The 13,707-nt window shown below is 38.0% G+C and overlaps 1 pseudogene; it reads right to left on the reverse strand.

Annotated features, from left to right (window-relative positions):
- Positions 1 to 5,869, reverse strand: part of LOC127427777 (S-adenosylmethionine mitochondrial carrier protein-like) — an 82,708-nt pseudogene extending 76,839 nt beyond the window's left edge.
- Positions 5,870 to 13,707: the final 7,838 nt, after the last annotated feature.

Genomic DNA, 13,707 nt, shown 5'->3' on the forward strand with positions numbered 1-13,707 from the left:
CCTCTGGGGCTCTTTGACTTCAGTGTCAACTAGCAATCAGAGGAAGAGAGGGAGAGTGAGAGAAAGAAAGAGCAAAAGGACAGAGAACTGAGTTGGATTAATTTAACAAGAAACTCTTTTGTCGTTCTGTCAAACAGAGTGAACACATAAAAAAAAAAAAAAAAAAAATCAAGACCAGCAATGCAGAGACAATTCCTCCTCAGCATAACAATAGGCATTTAACTAAACTGTTTGCATTCAGCCATCAACACTGTTTCAAAACGTTTGTGATTTCAGTTAATATTTTGCCAAAATCCTGGTTTCCCGCAAAAGTTACTGTCTTATAATGGGAGACAATAGGATTCAGCTGCAGATATGTTACAAGCCAAGTTGCGAAATCGGGGAGAATCTTTAAAGGTATAGTTCACCCAAAAATGACATCATCTATACCTATTGTATGGCTTCAGAAAACCTGGAATATAGTGCACTAATTGAATGGACAACCTATATGTTGCTTTTTTTGTTTTGGAGTTTGACAACCCCAGTCCACATTCATTTTTGTGCAACATGATCACGTGCAGAAGTCGGCATATTGTTTCCGAAAGTTCCGGTACCCTAGGATTGCCCACATCATTGACAAGCACCATCTCTTATCTGACATTTTTGCTTTACCTTCAGCATATTTACCTTCCCCGTGGCATGACTACAAGTGCGTTGCATCAGGAGCTTGGGAGACCCGAGTTCAGATCCCCTGTTGAAACCAGGAAGTAATTGCATTCGCATAATCAGCAACAAGCACGAGTCTTACATTAAATTTTTACTTTACGGATGGTAGGTTTAGGTTTGTGGTTTGTGTTGGGGGTACTGTAAAATATGCATTCCTCTTCAGTGTTTAACAGCCTGTACCTCTGAGAACAACTCGCTTAACAACTCACTTTTGGTGCCCCTCCGTGGACATTTCACCTGGGAAATGGAGTTCGCACATGCCCAAATGCTCGACAACACTTACCACTTTGGCCACTGGGGGCAGTGTTTCCCATTTCAGTGAGCACAGACCGATTTTAGCTAAAGAAGAGCTAACTTACTGTTTCCGATCTCACTATGAGATCAGTTTGTTTATCTGTAAGGCAGATTGGACATTCAGCAAAATATCGTCATTTGTGTTGCAAAGAACAAAAAATTTTTTTTTTAAATAACATGAGGGTGAGTAAAACATTGACAGAATAAATGAATGAATTAAATGAATGATAGAATTTTTATGTTTGGGTGAACTGTTTCTTTAAGTGTAATAGCAGAACTCGAGTCTAAGTGAATGCTGTGAAAGTTTTTTTTTTTTTAGAGATCTCAGCAACAATTAATGCAGAACTTAAGATGAGAACGGCGCTCAAGGCGTAGGTGTTTCATATCTACATTCTTACAGGGTTGCCAGCTCTCTTCTCCTCCCCTCTTTAACATCTGTGCTGACATACAATGAAGTTTGTCAGATGGCTACCAAGAGAACTGTGAGTTTCTCTTCCTCTGTCTGTCTCTCACGCTCTCTCTGTCAGGCGAGTGTCATAGACCATGAGAAAGTGCTATGATTGGATCCCTCTGTCAACATGACAGGAAACCTTTCTAACAAATTCCATACAATTCATATTCAAAATACAATATGTACTGTGGAAAAAATGCCAAGATATCAGAATCAGAATCAGCTTTATTGCCAAGTATGCTTACACAGACAAGGAATTTGTCTTGGAGATAGGAGCTTCCAGTGTACAAAAATACAAAAACAATACAAAAACAGCAGCAAGACATAGATAATAATAAAAAATAAAAATAAAAAATAATTATACACATACGTACAGACACACATACATACATACATACACACATACACATGGGTAGTGCAAATCTAATACAATCTGTTATGTACAGTGCAAATTTTTTTTTTTTTTTTTTCAGAGGAATGAAATGGCAGAAGAGGTTGGATGTGTTGGATAAATATAAAAAAAGACTAAACTGTGTATTGCACATAGTTATTGCTCAGTGGGGCAATTTAACTGTTCATGAGATGGATAGCCTGAGGGAAAAAACTGTTCCTGTGCCTGACGGTTCTGGTGCTCAGAGCTCTGAAGCGTCGGCCAGAAGGCAACAGTTCAAAAAGGTAGTGGGCAGGGTGAGTGGGGTCCAGAGTGATTTTTCCAGCCTTTTTCCTCACTCTGGAAGTGTATAGTTCTTGAACTTGGGGGGCAGGGGGCAGGGGGCAACCAATAATCCTCTCAGCAGTCCGAACTGTCCTTTGTTGTCTTCTGATATCTGATTTTGTAGCTGAACCAAACCAGACAGTTATTGAAGTGCAGAGGACAGACTCAATGTCTGCCGAGTAAAACAGTATCAGCAGCGCCTGTGGCAGGTTGAATTTCCTCAGCTGGTGAAGGAAGTACAACCTCTGCTTGGCCTTTTTCACAATGGAGTCAATGTGGGTCTCCCACTTCAGGTCCTGTGAGATGGTAGTGCCCAGGAACCTGATTGACTCCACTGCTGCCAGAGTGCTGTTTAGAATGGTAAGGGGGGTCAGTGTTGGGGTGTTTCTCCTAAAGTCCACAATGATCTCCACCGTTTTGAGCGTGTTCATCTCGAGGTTGTTTTGACTGCATCAGACAGCCAGCTGTTTAACCTCCCTTCTGTATGCAGACTCATCATCATCTCGGATGAGGCCGATGACAGTGGTGTCATCTGCAAACTTCAGGAGCTTGACAGAGGGGTCCTTGGTGATGCAGTCATTGGTGTAGAGGGAGAAGAGTAGTGGGGAGAGCACACATCCATGGGGGGCACCAGTGCTGATTGTACAGGTGCTAGAAGTGAGATTCCCCTGTCTCACAAGCTGCTGCCTGTCCGTCAGAAAGCTGGTAATCCACTGACAGATAGACATGGGAACAGAGAGTTGGTGTAATTTATTCTGGAGTATAGCTGGGATGATGGTGTTGAAAGCTGAACTGAAGTCCACAAAAAGGATCCTTGCATACGTCCCTGGTCTGTCCAGACGTTGCAGGATATGATGCAATCCTATGTTGACTGCATCATCCACAGACCTGTTTGCTCAATAAGCAAATTGAAGGGGATCTAGAAAGGGTCCAGTGATGTTCTTCAGGTGGGCCAACACCAGTCTCTCAAATGATTTCATGACCAATACCATATACAATAAAGGACATTAAAAATTAGGAGAGAAAGACTCCTATTGACCATATAACTTTCATAAAGTTGAATAAAGTTCTGTTAATTGATGTAGATAGTAATCTGATGCATTCTAATCTTTTCAGCATCCATGCAGATTGTTTTTGGATTTGCCCTGATCCTGTTGTGCCCTCTAGTGGTTGCAACAAGGATAGACCCTATGAAGTAGAGACTCTCAGACACATAAACTTCTTGAACATATTAAGTACCTTAGGCTAATTTCCCTAAACACATATTCAGTGCAGTCTAAAAATTCTTCTTACAGGAATAGTTAACCAAAAAATGAAAGAAAATTCTGTCTTCATTTACTCATGACTGACTTCCTTCCATGAAACTCAAGAGGCTGCTCTGCTCTGAGTAAATAATGTCAGAATTTTCATTTCTGGGGGAAGCATCCCTTTAAACCAGAACTAATTTGTTCTTGAGGAACCTAACTTTGAAAACACAGACTTTAGAACAAAAGAATGAATTGATAGTGGCTTTTTCTGTGAGCACCTCTGCGAGTTGTATCTCCTCACAACCTCTTGTCCAGGGCTCTTTAATGAATCTGCATAATGGAGAAGACCCCAATTAAATCTTTGCGTGAGGGGGACTCGGCATCCAGGGTAAACAAACTTATCCTGACAGGGTTGCGGCACTGGATAAGATAGCTGGCCTAGAAAATGAATTAGTTTCCTGACACACGTCAAAGCCAATCCCAAGGAAGAAGCGGGGCACCTCTCAGCACCTCTATTTTATCTGGCCCTTAGTATTCTGTCAGAGCCGCTTGCTCACATCCAAAATGTATTCATTTATTCAGAAGCCCTTGGAGAAATCAGACAAGGCTTGTTGTTCTTTTTTTCTTTAAGTCCAGATGGAATTTTGCGTGAATAACCTGTGTTAAGTGAGGTGGAAAATAAGCAAAGGATCGCCCAGCAGAGAGAGACGATATCACCTCATGAAAAAATGAGTGTCACCTTTATATAGACAACAAGTTCTCTTAGATTCCAAATATTTCACTGCCTTTACCTTCTTCTTCTGTCAATACACGACATGAAAGTGGAGAAAATAAAATAGGCAAACAAATGAAAAAATATGAGCTTTGCAGGAACTCAGTAAGCATTATCATGCGATGCAGGTGCATAGGGAACCAGATGATTACTCAAAGGGTGTGAACAAGAGATCCATTAAAAGAGAGAGAGTGTGTGTGTGTTAGGGGGGTGTAGTGTTTCTGATGATTGTTCCATTGCTAATTAGTTTAATTAACTAGATAAATTGCTAAAAAAAAAATAAAAATTAAAAAAAAAAAAAAACGATTTATTTGGAAAAGAATCCTGAAAAGAACAGAAAGGGGAAGACTAACCCATTATATGAGTGGAATTATCGACAATATGAATACAGAAATTTCTATTTAAATTATCCTCAAAGCAGAAGCTAATATTATAGCATTTGTATAATTTTAAGGAATAATAAGACTTTTCAATAGGTACTGTATGGGGTTGTTCTAAATAACCCATAAAATGGTTTGATGAGGTTTAATTCCTCTGTTTAAGTATTACCCTTTTAAAAAAGGCCCTTTTTTTAGTTTTTGGAGTACAATAGCATATAGATAGCCACAAAGCTAACAGGCATGGACCTAACAGCCACAAAACTCTTTGTGAGGTATTTTACAGGAAGAACTGTTATATAGGAGAGTCTGCCTACCACCCTGAGGACTGTACTGCCGTAACCTCTGTATAACCCTCTGAAACCCTGCAATGACAGGTCAGGAAAAAGAGTTAGAAACATTGTTCATGCATCTCTTGATATACAACCTCTGTACAAACAAAATAACATTGTCATTTTCATCACTGGCTGCTTAACAGTAAACAACCTAAATCTCAACCAACCTGTCTGTCTATCTGCTTGTAATGAGCCAGCGTGCACTCAAGTGCATTGTTCACTATAAATCAACCTGACAGTATATGCCCACTTCTTCATGTTATGTATTCAGCAGCACCTGATAGGTATTGAGGGAGGGATTGGCCAGCGTTCTCTGTTTTACCACTTCAGTCGGTACACAGATCAGACAGGCGACCTTTGTAAGAAGTAGAGTGCGCTCATTAAATCTCTAATTATGTGTTTTTATATGCAATTAAAAACACAAGTGCACTGCAAATACACAAGAAGAAAAAATGGCAGTTAGAAAATAAGAACTACAATTACAAATTTACTGACATTCATAATAATAAATGTAATTATAAAATCATATATAATAGTAAAGAAATCTGGCAATGGAACAAAATGCATTTATTAAGATGGTAACATTTTACAATAAGGTTTTATGTGTTAACATTAGTAAATGCATTAGGTATTATGAACTTATACTGTATATTTGTACAGTGTTTATTAATCTTTGTAATGTTAATTTGTGAAAATACAACTGTTCACTGTAAGGTTATGTTAGTTCATAATGCATTATCTAATGCTAATATACTGTATACTAGTATATTTTTCAAATTAAAAGTCGTAAATATCGAAAATAACATTAACCAAGACTAATACGTGCTGTAAAATTATTGTTCATTGTTAGTTTATATTAAGAGTGTTTAAAGCAGGGTATAGACTAGTGCTATTTTTGCTATAGACTTACCATCTCTTCAATGGGACGAATGGTACAAAGCTGTATAAAAGCTGTATTGGATGATGCTGTCATGGGACTGCATTATATCCTATAACACCTTGAAAGACCTGGGACTTATACAAGGATCCTATTTGTGGACTTCAGTTCAGCCTTCAATACCATCATACCTGATCTTCTCTCAACCAAACTGACCCAGCTCTCCGTGCCCACCCCAATCTGTTGATGGATCACCAGCTTTCTAACAGATAGGCAGCAGCTAGTGAGACTGGGGAAACTCACATCCGGGACCCTCACTATTAGCACTGGTTCTCCTCAGGGATGCATTCTCTCTCCACTTCTCTTCTCCCTGTACACGAATGACTGCACTGCCCTCAATATTGTCTTTTAGGTTTCATAAAAATCACTAATTTGAACAAATTTTCTGAATCAGGTATGTGTTATGCCTTCAAAAATAAGCACACTCACACTTGTATAGCAGCTGAAATGGCTTCTGTACAATTCCACCAAGCATACTTTTTTGGTAGGTGAACTGTGGCATTATTCAAACTCCATTCTTCACGGCCGCATTCCCCCTTAAAATATACTTGTTCTGCATTACTTCTTATCCTCTCCATGCTGGGGGTGAAAATACCAGGGCGAACCAAGGATGGAAAACAATCTCCACAACCACAGGACTCCCCATCTAACCCCCTGACTCACACGCTGGATCCGTGGTGCTAGAAGTAATCTCTTTTGAATGAGAGAGCGGGCGTGGGGTGCTGCTATGTCCACTGTTGGGTCTGCTGTGAGCCCAGCTGACAGCCTATTGGCACGGCATGTGTGTGAACAAGCTGCGGTAGTTTGAGCTCTGTGTGAGTCTGGCAGACGGCAGAGAGGATCTGTGGAAGGCCCAGAGAGGATCTGTGGGCCTTTCTACGTCTACTTTGCTCATCGCAGTTGCTGAACGAATGGCCACTTGGCTTACAAAATAGTGTGTGTGTGTGTGTGTGTGTGTGTGTGTGTGTGTGTGTGTGTGTGTGTGTGTGTGTGTGTGGAGACTTTGCATGTTTGGCAGCAAGTTGAGCCAAACTGGAATTAATCGGACATTTCAACAATTTTTAAATTTGTATCTGAGGTACAAAAACAAAGCATTCCTAATTGTTATTTCCACTGAGAAAAAGTAAGCTCAGTAGGGCAAGTGTAAGAGGATCATATTTCTAAAAGCAACACCATAACCGTGTGACAAGAGTGCCATCTTGCGGTGCACCATGGAACCTATCCACCGTCAGTTCGTTACACACTGACAGGTTCCATTTTACAAAGCTCATTACATTGTTTTTTGCTGTGTTAACATTTATGAAACACTGAACATCATGTCTCCTCGTGTAATTCTCAAAAGGATCAAAATTACGGCACTAAATAGAGAGGGAAGTGGATATGACAAGTAATTCTAGCCATAATTGAATTGGTGGGCGCGAGTTCGCGTTGAGGCAATTTTGTATCATCTTGCAGGGGAGTTGATGGAGGACTAGCGAGAGATTATATCAGATCAGTTCCCGAAATTGTGTATCTAGGCAATTTACACAGAACAGTGTGTGGGAAAACTGGAAAGAGAAAAGGGTAAAATACTTGAAGGATTGTAGTTTTCAGGTAATTTTGAATGTGTCCAGTCAATCATGATTAATTTATTTAACATTTAAGAGCTCTAATGATTGTCTTGTTGGAAAGAGTTAAAGGGATAGACAGTTCACGCAAAAACGAAATTCTCTCATCATTTATTCACCCTCAAGCCATCTCAGATGTGTATGACTTTCTTCTCCTGACCACAAACAAAAACATTTTAGAAGAAAATTTCAGGTCCTCACAATGCAAATGAATGGGTACCAACAATTTTAAGCTAAAAAAAAAGCACATAAAAGCAGCATACAAGTAATCCACAAGATTCCAGTGGTTAAATCTGTATCTTCAGAAGCAATATTATCGGTGTGGATGAAGACAGATCAATATTGAAGTGCTTTTTACTATAAAATTTACTCCCAGCCCAGTAGGCGGCGATATTCAGGAAGAATGTTAAATGCCAAAAACAAAAACAAAAATCATATCGCTACTGAGGATATGGATTAAACCACTGGAGTCTTATAGATTACTTTTATATTGCCTTTATGTGCTTTTGGAACTTCAAAATTTTGGTCACCATTTGCTTGCATTGTGAGGACCTACAGAGATGAAATATTCTCCTAAAAATCTTTGTTTGTATTCAGCAGAAGAAAAAGTCATACTCATCTGGGAAGGCATAAGGGTGAGTAAATGATGAGAGAATTGTCCGTTTTGGGTGAACTGTTCCATTAAGGTTAGACTCTTCTGACCTAGGCTTAATTTGCTTGATAAATTTGTTGTCTTTGCAAAATTAACAAAGCAAACAAAAGTTGAAAACACAATAGAAATATGAAAAACACAACAAAAATAAACCATAAAGCAACATAAGTCGCAACACAACAAAATCAAGCCACAACACAACAAAATTAACAGAAAATACATATTTTTAAATTTTACATTATGGCTTAACTTTGTTGTGTTGTGGCTAAATTTCATAGTGTTGTGGCTTAATTTTGTTGTGTTGTGGTTTATTTCCATTGTGTTGTCTTATGTCAATTGTGTTGTGGCTTTTCTGTTGTGTTGTGGCTTATTTCAATTGTGTTGTGGCTTTTCTCTTGTGTTGTGGCTTATTTCAGTTGTTTTATGGCTTAATTTCATTGAGCTTTTTTTGTATTTCCGTTGTATTTTCAGCTTTTATTTGCTTCACTAATTTCGTTGTGTTGTGCACCCCTGGGCCACCGTACAGCACTCAATCACAACATGATGGCCGATGAGGGAATGGTTACATTTAAAGGAAGTCACGAAACTTATAAAAGCACAAAGGTGAATCAATTCAGAGTATTTTGTCTTTTCCATATGTTGAGGCAGTTCTCTACAGCTCACAACTGTTAAAGGATGAATCGAATGACTGAATACCACATAAACATCTGTCAAATTGGCCAAGGTCATTTCACACCTCTCAGTTGTTTTGATTTGCCTCAAACATTTGAAACAGACAAAACATATTTAGTCAGCTTCTTTTTTTTTATTAAATCACTATGAAAGACGTTTCTTATTCTGTTGTAGAAGTAATAAACATTTAATAGCAATCAAAGCATGTACAGCTTTATATAATAAATTATAAACATTCTTGATGCATATATGATCCATAATTATGGCCAGGTCTAAGGGGGTGCTAGAGGACTGCCTCCATAGATTTTCTTTGTACCCCCAAGAAACTTTTGACCCCCTGCCCCTCCCAATGAAGAGACAACCACTTGCCCAACCTAAAGATCAAAAAGCCCTCCCAAACATTGCATCAGTCATATTTTCAAAATCAGTGCCAAAATTTAACAATTTCTGCCAGGGTATGCAAACCTTTGAGCACAACTGTATCTCATAAAATAGTTGTATGTTGTTGTCCATAATACAGTTGTGCTCAAAAGTTTGCATACCCTGGCAGAAATTGTGAAATTTTGGCACTGATTTTGAAAATATGACTGGTCATGCAAAAAATGGTTGTTTCAAGGAGCACAATACTTGTTGACCACTCTCCAAACATAGCGCTTATGGTTGTGACCATAAAGCTCTATTTTGGTCTCGTCACTCCAAATTACAGTGTGCCAGAAGCTGTGAGGCATGTCAAGGTGTTGTCGGGCATGTTGTAACCGGGCTTTTTTGTGGCATTGGCTTCTTTCTGGCAACTCGACCATGCAGCTCATTTTTGTTCAAGTATCATCGTATTGTGCTCCTTGAAACAACCACACCGTCTTTTTCCAGAGCAGCCTGTATTTCTCCTGAGGTTACCTGTGGGTTTTTCTTTGTATCCCGAACAATTTTTCTGGCAGTTGTGGCTGAAATCTTTCTTGGTCTACCTGACCTTGGCTTGGTATCAAGAGATCCCCGAATTTTCCACTTCTTAAGTGATTGGACAGTACTGACTGGCATTTTCAAGGCTTTGGATATATTTGTATATCCTTTTCCATCTTTATAAAGTTCCATTACCTTGTTACGCAGGTCTTTTGACAGTTCTTTTCTGCTCCCCATGGCTCAGAATCTAGCCTGCTCAGTGCATCCACGTGAGAGCTAACAAACTCATTGACTATTTATACACAGACACTAATATCAATTTACAAAGCCACAGGTGTGAGAAATTAACCTTTAATTGCCATTTAAACCTGTGTGTGTCACCTTGTGTGTCTGTAACAAGGCCAAACATTCAAGGGTGTGTAAACTTTTGATCAGTGCCATTTGGGTGATCTCTGTCATCATTATGATTTAAAAAGGAGCCAAACAACTATGTGATAATAAATGGCTTCATATGATCACTATCCTTAAATAAAAGACAGTTTTTTTTGAATGATCAGTCATATTTTCAAAATCAATGCCAAAATTTCACAATTTCTGCCAGGGTATGCAAACTTTTGAGCACAACTGTATCTCATAAAATAGTTGTTTGATGTTGTTGTTTTTTATATATATATATAAAGAGTTACATTGCAATAAAACGTGATCAGCACCAATCAGTTTCATGTGGTATTATGCAATATACTCTTTAATGGTGTTAACATGATTGGATAATTTTCATAATGTATTACAAACTGTTACTTTTTTTAAAAACTTTTTTCAAGATAATGAATTACAATGCATATTATAGGCATTATAGCATTATAAGCACTATAAGCACCATTACTATGCATTAATAAGTAAGTTTTACCAAAAGTTTTGTATGTAAATTAAAAGCCATTCAATAGTAACAAATTTATTAAGTATTTTTGCCATTTTATCCACAAACCTGAAGCCACATTTTCAAATTCCAAAACACCTTGTGTACATAATACTGTCTCTTACATAGCTGTGATTCCAAACATCAATAGACACTGGAACATTCCAAACTGTCACTTAACCCAGACATAAGCCACCCAGCAGAGGTTCAGGAAACTGAAATTCCAACAAGTATCTACAGCAATATTCCACAGATCATTTTACGGGTTACCTAAACACCAACAGCGGCATGATTTGTACAATAAATCACTGGCAGCCCGATTCTCATGGGCAATGCATGGATTATTTGCTGTGCCAAGCATAGCGGGATGCCAGTCGCCCACTTACAGTAATGCTATGCTGTGCTATCACCCCACAGCCACAGGGAGACAAGGTTCATAAATGCAAGAAAACCACTCCTACACCATGACAAATTAGATTTCGAAGAGTGTGTTGGCAAATGGAACTGAAGATAAATCTGATATAATGGCTAGATAACAGCCTGCTCTGGCACCATCAGCCAGTGCATTCTTTATAGTGCGTACTACACATATACACATCTACATGGACGCAGCTAAGCTGAACTGAGACGAGACAGAAAGATTGCTGCTGTCATTACACAATAATAAGGCAGCATGAAACCTATCATATGACTGTTTGAAGGGGTGAGTTTGACTCTGAAACTGGTAAAGGTGAATAAAGTGAGGATGAAGTCAGGCTGAGTCAGAGATTGCAGCCGAAGGGCTTTTCTACGATGTCGATCTGATGCTACTAAGGCATAGTTTGAATCCCTGATGCTAAGGTCCTGGATCCACGTTTGATTAGTCTGTTAGTGTTAACTACTATAGGGTCAACTAGATAACTATGACAGTACAGCAGTGGCTCACGTTCTTTTTTTCCTTTTAGAAAAAGTACTGGGGAAAGAGTAATAAGGAATACTTTGAATGACTTTAATTATAAATAAAAATAGATAGAAAATTTCAAATCTAAAACTAATGAGTCATTAATCACCTCTTGTCAATAAACCTTGTTAGCATTGGTAATAAAAAAATAAAAATAAAAAACAAACTTGATGGCAGAAGTTACATAAGTAAGATGACTTCGTCTTCAGCTCCAGACAGCTTTAGGGGAAGACTTTTATGGCTAAGCTCTGGGATTATAGGCTTTGTACAAGGCAGCGTGTACCTCCAACACACAGGGTTCTGCTGTTAAAAATCCCTCTTTTGAAGCGTGCAAATCCTGCTGCAGGAGGCAAAGGGTTATCAACTGACCTGACTACATCTTTACCTTATATTAAAATATCTTGGGTATTGGTAGAGGCTGACCTTTTCATTTGAGTTGTATTTTTTGGGCTATGTTTAATGACTGGGATTAGCAAGTTATAATAGCTGGTCCAACTGCAGGCAAAAAGCAATTTTTACAGAGTCTTCTTCGTCATTGAAAAATAGATGGCAAAACAGACAGCGGTGAGTTTAACCCTTCTATTGCCCAAAGAAAATTGTCACTCCTATAATCCTTCAGGTCAAATCTGACTTGAAATTAAATTTACTCAAAATATTCATTAATTAATGGTTATTGTCCATGAAACATGTTTCAGCTCACTTACCAGATTGTTACCAGTTCACAACAGTAAAAAATAATGTTGAGGTGCATATGTGACCATACACTATTTTCTTCATGGGATCCCTAAGGATAATACAGTAGAGTAATAAACTGAAAGCATCCACTGAGGTTTGATCAACTCTCAGCACAATTACAACATTTATACAGCTACAGTTGAAGTCAGAAGTTTACATACACCTTAGCCAAATACATTTAAACTCAATTTTCGCGAGATGCTGACAAGTCGGCTGTCACTGCTGTTGAGAAAGAGATCCTTATGGATTTAAAAACCTGAGATGTTCTGCATGATCATGAGATTGATTAATTAAACAGGAAAGTAGGGCTGATTTTCACTTAAAGCAAATTGGTAAGTGCTTTTTGCATTGTTATAGCAACATCAGGAGTTTTCTAAGTGTAAATTAGACTGCTTGAGCATTCAGTGTCGGATCAGTTTTGAAAAGTAACCGTGTACCTAGACGAAACAAAATGTATTGCAAGCAAATTTTAAATTGCAAATATTATTAGTGAGCTTTTTCTTGGTATTAGACCTCCTTGGTTCTGGCTTTCGTGCGTGGATGTGTTTTTAAAATGTCAGTTGGTATTATTAGTTGACACCTAGGCATATGGTGTCTTATTTATTGTGAAACTGTGTTTTCTTAATGGCATGAACCGCACTGAAGGCCTAGACTTAAAATGCACGGGCCGCGGCTGGTGTTAGGTAATTATTAAGTCCTGTCAAGTAAACAGGCTGAATTCAGGGAACACCATTACATGGACCAATATAACATGGATTATTACATGGACAATTATACTTTCATTTTGCTCTCGTTAGTTCTTAAACCAGCACTTAACGAACTCTGTGGAGCTGGTCATCTTTGACACACTGCACCAACTACCACGCGTTCATCAAGGGCGCTGCCATGTTTAAGGCGGCCGTTACATCAACAGTCTTTTGGAACAAATGTTGGAAATCATTTAATGTAAATAAGAGTCTTTTTTTTAAATGATTTTATTATTATCCTTTTTATTTTATTAGCTAAATTTTATATTAATTAGCAAAAATGTGCACATATCCCCAACTGACCGGATTTTCACTGTAGAATTTTACAATTATTTAAAATCTTCAAGGCTGTTAAATAACAAAAAGTTCAAAGCTTGTGTAAGGCACTATGATAATATGTTCACAAATCCAACTTAAGTAGTGTTTCTTTAATGGTAGAAAAAATGAAATACTATGTGCTCACGTACTCCTGTAAACTTTACTGTTAAAATAAAATAAAAATGTCATAAGAGGAACAAAGTCAACTTTTTAATTTTATATTGTACATTTTTAAACACGAACAAACATGCTCATATTCCCACCCTTCTCTTCCATAGTTTCTTAATTAAAAACTGAGAAAAACTAAATATCTTTATTTTACTGAAATAAAAAGTGACAGATTAGTGATACTTATATTAATTATAGGCTATGTTTTACTGATACATCTAAA

Source organism: Myxocyprinus asiaticus, chromosome 37 (assembly GCF_019703515.2).
Source record: "Myxocyprinus asiaticus isolate MX2 ecotype Aquarium Trade chromosome 37, UBuf_Myxa_2, whole genome shotgun sequence".
Lineage (NCBI taxonomy): Eukaryota > Metazoa > Chordata > Actinopteri > Cypriniformes > Catostomidae > Myxocyprinus > Myxocyprinus asiaticus.